We start from the raw sequence: 12,191 nt of genomic DNA, 5'->3' as shown, positions 1-12,191 counted from the left end.
CATTAATTTGTTGAACTCTTCATAAGCTTTTGATGGTGGAATGGTTTCTGCTTTCTCTCTATTGGTCTGATCAAAATGTTTATTATTTCTTTGAAAGGTATATTTGATATGTCTGGATATGGGTGTAAAACTATGGGAAGCAATCAAGGAGTTGTGTGGTTTCCCGTCTGCAGATGTTTCTTGCTTTCTTCCAGTTTTATCTAGATAGTGTTTGCTACTATTTATTCCTGCACTTTTACCAGTAATATTTGGAATGCTTATTGTATCCCTTTGAAGCTTTTCAATGTTTTGAATGGATAATTTGCCGTCTCCATTCTTCATTGCAGGGTTATTTGTTTCAAGGTGGCTGAACAAAGGTCCCATATTTATATCAAACACATCTATCTCTAAATCCTTCACTAAACTAGTTGTTTTATTTAAAGTGTTAACAGTAGGTTTGTTTGCTGCTTGTGTAACACTGGATAATGTTGTTTGTGGCATGACTGTCATCCTCAGGTAATTTTGCCTGGTTGTATGTGTTGTTGGTTGTTGTTGTTGTTGTTTTACTGCTGGATGAACAGTTACTTCTGGAAGAGCATTTAGGAGCTTAAATAAGATGTTTCTGAGATGATTAACAGTTTCTATGTCCTCCATTCGTTTGAGGTAAGATTGAAATCCTACAAAATAGTACACAATATGTTAGCGATACAATAGAATGCCAAAGCACACCACGATGAACACATATTGGGTTGCTGTTTGGTTGTGTCATATACCAGGAGCTACAAATTCATACCTGAAATACAATGTGTTTTAAAAAAAGACACACAAAACATGACTACCACAAACTTTGACAAAGGCTGGTGATAGAATGAGTGCATGGAACGTGTTTAAATACCATTATTTGAAATACCCTGGGGTGTCTAGTTTTGGGGGGGGGGGAAAGTCTCATTGGAGTGATCAAAGAGATTCCAAACAGAACATGAGGGCAGAAAGACCAAGTTGAAAACTGAACTGTGCATGCCCTAAATGTGACCTTTCAGCCCAGGGCCGGCCTTAGGGGTGTGCGACCGCACAGGGCGCCATGGTTGCAGGGGCGCCTGACCGGGACTTAGATTAAAGCATCGTTTTTTTTTGTGTGTTTTTTTTTAAACTTTATTTAACATCATTCATGTTAAATAAAGTTTAAAAAAAAACCCGATGCTTAAATCTATGTCCCGGTCAGGGGCGCTGAGCGGTTGCTCGTGAAGTTCTCGGCAACCGCTCGGCGCCCCTTACTCCCCGTGACTCCGTCGCTGTGCCGGCATCTCATGTTGAGCGCCGGACTATTCCGGCTCTCAACATGAAATGCCGGCACCGCGGCAGAGCGAGAAGACGGATGCCTCCCGCTCTCACCGCAGGACTCCGGCAACAAGGTAAGTGGGGGGGGGGGGGTGTAGTTTGAAGGGGCAGAGGGGGGTGGTGTAGTTTGGAGGGGGGGGGTGTAGTTTGAAGGGGCAGAGGGGGGGTGTAGTTTGAAGGGGCAGAGGGGGGGTGTAGTTTGAAGGGGCAGAGGGGGGGTGTAGTTTGAAGGGGCAGAGGGGGGGTGTAGTTTGAAGGGGCAGAGGGGGGGTGTAGTTTGAAGGGACAGGGGGGGTGTAGTTTGAATGGGCAGAGGGGAGGGGTAGTTTGAAGGGGCAGAGGGGAGGGGTAGTTTGAAGGGGTAGTTTGAGGGGCGGTAGTTTGAAGGGGCAGAGAGGGCGGGTAGTTTGAAGGGGCAGAGAGGGGGGGCGCCAGAGGAGTAGTCCGCCTAAGGCCGGCTCTGTTTCAGCCCCCAAATAACCTGACAAACCCATGCAAGGTATGTATCACTGTACTTGGGAGATGTTGCTGAACACATATTGGAGTGTTGTTTGGCAGGGGCATATACCAGCTGTAATTGTATACCTGAAATACAATTTGTGTGAAAATAAATAAATAACACAAAGTTTGGCAAAGGCTGGTGGTAACATTAGTGCAATGAAAGCGTGAACATACCAGCATGTTGGGGTGTCTAGTTTTCAAAAATATATGGTTTGATGGGGTACATGGGGACAGGATTACCAGATTTCCCAAAAACTGGGTATTTCTAAACTCAGGACAAATGTATTTAGCAGGTTTTTTCATTAGCTTTTATAGAAGAGTAAAATATTTTTTAAATAAAAGTGAAAAAAGGTGCTTTTTTCAGGTTTTGACCATATTTTATTATATGAATGATATGATACTATCAAAATGATGAGGAAATATATATTTCTCTTCCATTTGAACTAGCTATGCATTATCATGACAGGTGGAACAATGAAAATTTTATTTTTTCTAAATGATAAAAGCTCTCTTTACTGACAGAGAAGTGTTTTTAACAGGGTGGTAGATAAATGGAACAGCCTCCTAGCATAAATGGTAGAGGCTAATACAGTGAGGAAACTCAAACATGCATGGGAAAGGCATAAAGTGATCCTGACCTAACCCAAGACCAAGGACTGATTAAGGTCTGGGGGTTTTTTAAAAATAGGCAGACTAGATGGGCTGAATGGTACTTATCTGCCATCAAATTCTCTTTCTAAAAGTGAATGCAAACTTCTTACATGGACTCCTAAGAAAATATAATTAGTATATTGTAAACCTGAATAAATGACACCTTTAAAGATTAAAAGGCACCAAGCAGCATATTCTGTCCCCACTGAACTAAGGCATACCTAATTCCTGCATGTTCCTAACTTTGCAAAACACACTTTCATCACTAAACGGGGCAAATAAAATATAAAATCTTGACTGCATTTAATTTCCCGCAAAAAGTTTTTTTTTTTTTTTTTAATTCCCATGGTTTCCAAATCCCCCATAACTTTTACATTCCTAGTAAATACATGTACATATATATTTTTAATCATAGGATTTTGTATTTGTTTCTGACATTACGATTCCGCCATTTACGAAAGAGGGTCACTGGAATAACGGTGAAAGCTGCTTGCCTAAACTGACTGATAGGAAGTATCCGGTAACACGGCGGGAGGAGGTATAAAGTAGCCGTTACTCTTCTCTCTATGGTCTGCACCATTTTTTCTTGACTCTTTATAGCTCTCTCCTCTCACATTGAGTTTCAACTTAGTAAGAATTAAGTACATTATTTACCATCCGAACATAGTAGGCCTTGTGTGCAGATTATATTAAATGCCCTTCACACGCAGCATATGTTCAAACTAACGGCTATTAGCCCCCCCCCTTTATCCATCTCAGTAGGACCAGGGCTCTTACATGACCCTCCATTTCCAACACAGTCTCTCCAGCTCTTACCTGCGCCCGAAGTCGGGCTTGGTCCTCTCATGCTGACGCATATCCCAAGGAGCAGACAGGCGGCCATGGACCACCCCATCCTGCCTGCCGACAAACGCAGATCCCCAACTGCCTGCGGAAGGCTGTTAGCAGCGCGCGCGGAGCTACATGCGCCGTCACGTGAGGGCGGGAAAGTGGAGGAGGCACGAGACTGAGAGCAGTTTTAGTGATGGGAAGTTCGGATCATTAAAGTGAATCGGATCATTTCGATTCGTTCACTGAAATGATCCGATTCATGATCCGGATCTTCGGATCACTCAGTGTGTCTGCACGGAGTTACTGTTTTCCAGTAACTCCGTGCAGGCACACTAACGATTGGCCCCGCCCCTTTCATTATGAATCCTCCCCCCTGCCTCCAGTGATGTCAATGAAGGCAGAGAGTCGTTCAAAGATTCGGATCTTACAGGGATCCGAATCTTACAGTGATCCGGATCACTGTAAGATCCGGATCATTGTAAGATCCGGATCATTGTAAGATCCGGATCTTTGAACGACTCTCTGCCTTCATTGGCATTGTAATCATTCAGAGAATGTCACCATACTGTTATAAATAATACATTCATAATCACTGCCCCCAGGATTTACATTCCCCTTTACCTGCAACTGCACCTTAAGCTAACTTTATTAAATTAATTAAATTAACCCTCACCATTAAATTAACCCTAAACACCCCATCAACCATGACTGCCCTAAAATTAACCCTTAACACCCCATCAACCATGACTGCCCCTAAAATTAACCCTTAACACCCTATTAACCATAACTGCCCCCAAATTAACCCTAAACACCCCATTAAGCATAACTGCCCCCAAATTAACCCTAAACACCTCATTAAGCATAAATGCCCCTAAATTAACACTAAAAACCCCATTAAGCATAACTGCCCCCAAATTAACCCTAAACACCTCATTAAGCATAACTGCCCCTAAATTAACACTAAAGACCCATTAAGCATAACTGCCCCCAAATTAACCCTAAACACCTCATTAAGCATAACTGCCCCTAAATTAACACTAAAGACCCCATTAAGCATAACTGCCCCTAAATTATCCTTAAACACCCCATTAAGCATAACTGCCCCTAAATTAACACTAAAGACCCCATTAAGCATAACTGCCCCTAAATTATCCTTAAACACCCCATTAAGCATAACTGCCCCCAAATTAACACTAAAGACCCCATCAACCATACCAATTTATTAGGTAATTTATCTGGAGTACATGCAATTAATTTAGGGGCAGTTATGGTTAATGGAGTATTTAGGGTTAATTTCAGGGGCCGTTGTGGTTAATGGGGTCTTTAGGGTTAATTTCAGGGGCCGTTATGGTTAATGGGATCTTTACGGTTAATTTCAGGGGCAGTTATGGTTGATGGGGTATAAGGGTTAATTTTATGCTGATGATTGAGGGTTAATTTAATTAATTTAATAAAGTTAACTGTAGGTGCAGTTATAGGTAAAGGGGGGCAAACTCAGGGGAATCTAAATCCTGGGGGCAGTGTGAACATTATTAATGTATTTATTTATAAAAGTATGGTATCAGTGATTTTCTCTGAATGATTCGAATCTCTGTAAGATTCGGATCCTTGTAAGATCCGGATCCCTGTAAGATTCGAATCATTCGACTCTTCGGTTCATTCGACTCTTCGGATCATTCGACTCTTTGAACGAATCTCTGACTCTATGAGTCATCGTTCCTGTGAGAATTAATGAGCTGTAACCTGACCCCAGAGTGCTCTGCAGATGACTCACAGCTCTAGGATCAGGTTACAGCTGCATGATGATTCACAGACTGAACCGCTACAAACGAATCGTTCAGTCTAGTGAACCGACTCATCCGGATCACTAAAAAGAACCGGATCAAATGAACGATTCGTTCATGATCCGGACATCACTAAGCAGTTTCTGGCGAACCAGCAGCGACAGACGAGAAGCGTCCTGAGGTGAGGTCGGGAAACCCGAATCGGGCAAGAGGCCTAAGGAATGATGCTGAGGGTACGGGGTATAGTGCGTGTGTGTGATAGAAAACGAGTGTTGGTTTAGCGGAGAATGAACCTGCGTGTGGTATGCAGTTCGCTGGTATGAATGTTTACCTCACGATAATGGCTATTCCTGGGACCAACAGATCTCTGTAGTCATAGTATACAGATCTCACCCGGGCACTTTCATTTTACCAGTGTGTAATAATAAACGCACCCTAGGGGCAGTGCAATGAATGGCATGGAGATGATTTATCGTGTGGTAATTTCAGGGTTATTGTGAGGGTTACTATCCAGGTATTGCAATATCATGTGTGGGGGTCTCTGGGGTACACAGACACCATGATACAGCAGCATTACTGGGGGCACTACACTAAAGGTGCTGTCCCACCTACTCGTCAAAAAGGAAAATTTTTATAACCAAATGGAATGTAAGAAGCATCGTGCCCTGAACTGCTGAATGCCTGAGCCCATGGCATAAATATGTAAAGCTATAACCATAATCATCATTTTCAGGGATTACTTCAATATCATGTTACAAAAAAGCAGGCACTTTGTTGTCTAATCTGAAAAGCACTTTAAAAGTGAATGTGGTGTTTTATTGGCTTTACTGCTAGAGCTCTATTTTGTTTTGTGTTAAGTGGAACGGCACCTTTAATGCCCATTGCAGATTGTGTGTGTGTGTATATATATATATATATATATATATATATATATAAAAAAAAGTAGGTATCATGGTAAGCCTGATGGTTTGCCCTCCATAAGGCTAAAAGTGGTTATGTGACAAGTGATATGAAGATAATATTGGCATTACACTGTCAGCTCTTACTGTACATAGTATCTGTGAGTTACTTCAGTCCAAGGACACATTAAATGAGGGAAGATGAATCTAACAGCCTACCATGAGAAATGGCAGAGGGCAATACAGAGAGGGAATTTAAGCATACACGGGACAGGCATAATGCTAACCTGAATCTAAGACGAGATCAGGTCTCTCTACATCAGGAGAAATGGGCAGACTAGATGGGCGAATGGCTGTTATGTGATTGAATCCAGCTACTCCAGTGACTGACTGTCCTGTGGAAGTTGGGAGCCAGGCGGACAGCATCAGCTGTAGTTTCTTAGCTAGGATAGATATATATAAAAAAAATTTAGGAGATTCTGGCTTCTTGGGCTACATTAAAGAGCAGTAAAACATAATATTAAATATTAAAGCCCCTTATCAGACCTTTAGCTTTTTATTTTTAATCACATGGTATGGCCTACAGTGTGGGGTATTTTTGTGTTGAGATAGATGTGATCCTAATTGACTATCATAAGACTACTTCAATCAATATAGCCTGTGGGGTGGGGGTAAGCAAAAAAAACAAATAAATGCAGTAGAACAGTAGCTGCATCCATTCATTGCACCATTTTTTTTTCTTTCTCTTGTGAAGACACAATCCACATATGCTCTGACAACATTGATCTAAATATTAGAGGAGGAAATATACCAGCACTAGTTTAAGCTAATATTTTATTAAAGGATGATAAATGTACAGTAATATTTTGTAGGGAAAACACACAAACGTTAACTGTCCTGTTTGGTTCCCACAATCTCTTGGAGTCTTCTCTGGTATGTTGAGTAGGTTGTTATAAGCTGTTTGTCTCGACAATCACCCAATTAGCCTCCCACTTGTCAGAGTTTAAAGTGGTGGTATACAATAAACAGTAATATTATCGGACATAAGAAATAATGACTCATATTAAATAGTATTATAAAGAATGATTCATTCATTATAAAGTATAATGAACATTGTAACAGCTAATACATACAAACTGCCTGCTTATGGATCCTTCTTTTGCACTGCACTGCTGACATATTCCTTACCACAAAATTATTTGAGAAGATCTGTAACTCCACTGGTATGACAGGTTACAGTATGCTTAAAATGTGATGATCTGACTTTTAAAGAAGTAGATGATTGTTTAAATAGCAAGTAAAGTTCAAGCACCAAATTGGAAGTGATTTAAGTAAATTAGAATGGACAATAGTTTGCAGCTGCTGTTTATGGTTGATAACTGTAAAATAAAGCATGTGGGATGTAAACATCCCAAGGCAAAATACACTATTGTGGGCACTGTTAGTTCAGTGACAATTGAGGAGAGGGTCCTAGGAGTAATTACTTTTGAAGAATTAAAGGTAAACTGGCAATGCAACAAAGCTTTGGGAAAAGCAAGCAGGGTGCTGGGTTGTATAGCAAGGGTCATCATTACCTCAAAGAAAAAGGAGGTTCTGCCACTTTACAGATCTCTGCTTAACCTCAACTTATACCACAATAGGAAAACCACAATGTAAGAATGTTCAGGGACAAGCAAGTAAAGCCTTCTGTGTATCTGTTAGGGAGGCAAACATTATCTTTAAGAGTTTTTGTGTAAACAGCGCAGCATATGCCCTACTTCATCCTTTGCTGTGACAGAAGCTCTGCATTTCCATCCATGGTGAGATCCACACAGCTTGTTTGTGAATTAGATGACAGTGTAACTAGGGTATTAAATATGTACAAGTACATAGCTTTACATTGATTTAAATGTAGGAATAATTGTAATAGATCACATTGCCTCACCATCAGTGGTTTGCTTTGCATTGAGAATACCCATTAATTTACAAACAACGGCTGAAGAATAATTGAATCTCAAATGTGCAATAAAAAAACAACATTCCAATATTACTGTGTAATATACTAAATCTTAGCATGTCAACCTTGTGTGTGTGTCACTCGGGAAGACTGAGGTTTGATACCCTTGTGCTATCATAATTATATTTATACTTTTTTTTTTAATTGAGGGATCCTCCGACATTGAGAACAAGGTCGTAGATGTCCACGTGCACCGGCCTGTATTTACACCCATACACCCCAGCTTACACATATAAGCACAAAACATCATATTAGAAGTGGCGTGTAAGAGCGCTAGGGTCTCATCAGTTGTCAAATACAGTAAAGTTCAATTTACATCAATTTGGGCATTCAGATTCATTAGAAATTGGAAATGATACATTTGCATGTTTTGTCAATTTGCACAAATCTCGATAAACAAGGCAAAATTTTTCGTTAGAATTTCACAAGTTTCATTCACATTCTCTAATGCTCTAACTCTCATTCCCCAATTGGAGGATGTCACCAGAAGCGCCCCCATTTTCACTGGAAGACGAAAGAAAGAGCAAGAAGGCGAAGAGGATGATAGACAGATGCAGAAGCTGTCAGCGGAGAAGGTAGGGAGACAGAGAGCATGAGTAAATGAGAACGGGTGGATGTGGGCATCAGACGAATTTTGTTTCTGAATTTAAAAAGCCAGATTTTCTTTCAAAATGAATGAGCAGGAAACAGAATTTGTTGCCCAAAAACTAACCAAAAAGCCTTTTTGGCCCATTTGTACATATACACACACTTTTAACCCCTTAAGGACCGGGCTCATTTTTCGTTTTGTACCCTGTGGGACCGAGGCTGTTTTGACACTTTTGTGGTGCTTGTGTTCAGCTGTAATTTTCTCCTCACCCATTTAGTGTACCCACATAAGTTATATATTGTTTTTTTCAGGACAAGATGGGCTTTCTTCAGATACCATTATTTTGATCGTATCATCTTATTTACTATAAAAAAATTAAAAAAACATGGTGAAAAATTGAAAAAAAATACACATTTTATGACTTTTATTTGAAAAATCTTTTACTCACCTAAAAAAGCAAGTAAAAAAACTAGCTAAATAGATTCTACTACTTGTCCTGAGTTTAGAAATACCCAATGTTTTTATGTTTTTTTGCTGTTTTTTGTAAGTTATAGGGCAATAAGTACAAGCAGCGTTTTATGATTTCCAAATCTTTTTTAACAAATCTGGTCAGTCTGCCTCCATCTCCTCTTTGGAACATCTTTGAAGCCGGTTAACTCAATTTAACCCATTCAAACCATATATTTTTGAAAACTAGACACCCCAGGGTATTCCAAATGCTGTTATTTTAACCCTTTCCATGCACCAATTATACAACTACACTTTGTCAAACTTTGTAATAGTAATTTTTTTTTCACACAAATTGTACTTTAGTTATAGATATACAGGTCCTGGTATATGCCACTGTCAAACAACACCCCAATGTGTGTTCAGGAACATCTCCTGAGTGCAGTGATACCCGACATGCATGGGTTTGTCGGGTTGTTTCAGATTTAAAATGCCACATTTGGGAAGTGCGCTTTTTTTCTCCATTTTGGTCAGTCTGTACCTATGCCCTATCTTTGAGCTAGGCCACTCCAATTTACCCCATCAGCCATTTTTTTTATATATTAGACACCCCTTGGGTATTTGAAGTGCTTTTATTTTAACTCTTTGTTGAGATTTTTGAGAAATTTTAGCACTTGCTCAAAATAATAAGCTTTATTTTTTAATTTAATTTTATTTTTTTAATACTTTTTTTATATTTTTTTTTACACATTTTGCTGGTACTGGATGGTTCATCTAGTGACATCACTGCATAATTATTTTTAAATGTTAGCACATTTTTTTTAAATTTTTTTTTCCATTTTTTATTTATTTTTATTTTTTTTGAATATTTTACTAATCACATAGTGATTAGAAAGCTGGGCTCCATTGACTTGCATGGTTGAATGCAGTACCTGTATTCAACCAGCAAGTGGAGCCAGTTCTCTAGAGGGTCTGGAGACCCTCTAGCGAACTTTTTCGTCTTTATTGTTTTATTTCCCGGGCCGCCGCCATCTTGCTTGATGGCGAAGATCACCGGCAGCGGCGGCTGTGACCGCTCTCCGGAGCGGTCACAGCCCACCCAGAGGTAAGTGTTTGGTGTCGCTGGATGCCTCCTGATCGAGGAATTCCAGCGACACCATTTAAGTTTAGGAGGCGATCGTTGATCGCCTCCTAAACGCTTTTAAAACGGGCGTCCGCCGCCATACAATGTATGGCGGCTGTTGACGCCTCGGGGAGGGGCCAGACATGGCCCCCGATGCCGATCTCGGCCTTGCTGAATGCCTCGACATCGAGGCATTACAGTAACGCCGTTTAAGCGAAGAAAGTGATCGTTGATCACTTTCTAAGCTTATTTTACTTTTTGACGGTTCAGGACCGTCAAAGGTCATTTAGTGACCTTCATGTCATGACGGTCCTGAACCGGCAAAGGTCGCGAAGGGGTTAACAGATACAGCACTGCTGAGATTACCTTTTTTGTGATTGGTGTACCACACAAAAGTAGCACAAGAAGATCTTTCATTTGAAACATGCTATTTATTAGGACAAAAATATAGTTTGTGAAATTTGAAAAGAAAAAAAACACTTAAGCACAAAAGAACGCATGTTTTTTTATTAAATGTGGCAGAAAAAAAACCCTTTAGAAAGATACTGCCTACCATCCAAAAAGTGTTTTTATATAGATTTTAAATGCCTTTAAAAAAAAAATAAATGGATGTTTGGAGGTTTTTTAAAAATATTTAGTTTTTTCCTGTGCTGTTTTTCATGACATGTACACCACAGTGATCCCTTTTGTAACTAAAGGATACCCATAATGATGCCATGACTCCACTAGTGTCCCTTAAATTTGTATTCCCCCCCCCGTTTTTCATCTGACACTCATGGCCCTGCTAATCGCACAGACGCTACACTACCTCTTGGCCTCAGATAACCTCTCTCCCCACGATGATCAAATGTAATGTGACCAGGAATGCAGGCTGCACGGCCAGACCTGGAAATAACCGTGTGCGCAAGAATCAATTAAAATAAAAAGGTCAAACTAAATAAATTATAAGGGCCCACTAGGTTACAAGATATGTGCCTGATGTCTATATAGACCCCAAAGAAATATATTAAGAAAGAAAAAAAAAAACATTTGAAAAGTGAAAATATAACACCCTTCCCCCCCAAAATTTTGTTAGAACTAATATATTTCAAACCGAAGGGGCATTTTTTCCTAAAAACAATGTATATACCGTACATAATATATTGTGTTATACAATTTATAATTGTATATAATATACATATTTGGGCATACCAAACACAAAGAAGGAATTATGGTTGAAATAGTTACATAAACGTCCCAGTGCTTGGGTGTGAAAAGCCTGTTATGCATGCACTTTTATTAATGTTTTGGTAAATTCCCCGTGATAACGCTTTAGCGCATCGTGCGTTATAAAGAAAACACGTTTATACGCTTATAGCTTGGGTGCTGCATATACTACAGCGGTACCGCGCACAAAAAAATTGCGATTACTCACATTTAGTACATAGAGCCAAAATACTCAGATTCCGGCGGTGCTGCACACGGTAGCTCCCCAACCGTAAGACTACCACTACTACGAAGCGTGCGTTATACTCAAGTCTGGAGAGCTAACCGTTGGCTTTCCGGTTGTAGGATGCAGAGAGCGTTTGTGGCGGATACTGATTGGAGACATAAATGTCTATAGTGCTGTTAGGGACAAGGATTTTACATTTACAGAGACGCAGCTTTCACTACAGCGAAGACTCTCCGCTCTGACCTTCTCGGGGCATTACAGTCACGCCCACACGCGGGACTCATGCATCCAACTTACAGACATAGATGGTTACTGTCGGTCAATCAGCTCAGTACCTCCTAATTACCGTAGAGTAGTATTTGCGCCATAATCCCCCGCGATCCCATTCTGTAGCTAGTTCTTGCGTCTCCAGGCGGGCTCAGCGCGTGTTAACAGTTTAGCAGATCGTCTTACCAGCACTAGGAATGGCAGGGCCGTACACGGCCATCATGTCAGAACGGCCGCACACCGTATGATCCATCCTCTCCGTTCCAAAGCTTTCACACGATTCACAGCAGGCAAAGAGGGTACAGAATATCTACAGGAGGCGCCTCGGGGTTAACACAGGGAACTAAGACCTGC

Source organism: Sceloporus occidentalis, unplaced genomic scaffold (assembly GCF_023333645.1).
Source record: "Sceloporus occidentalis isolate IW3139 unplaced genomic scaffold, rSceOcc1.0.p SCAF_26, whole genome shotgun sequence".
NCBI classification, from domain to species: Eukaryota; Metazoa; Chordata; class Lepidosauria; order Squamata; family Phrynosomatidae; genus Sceloporus; species Sceloporus occidentalis.
Note: the sequence above shows the minus strand (reverse complement) of the source record.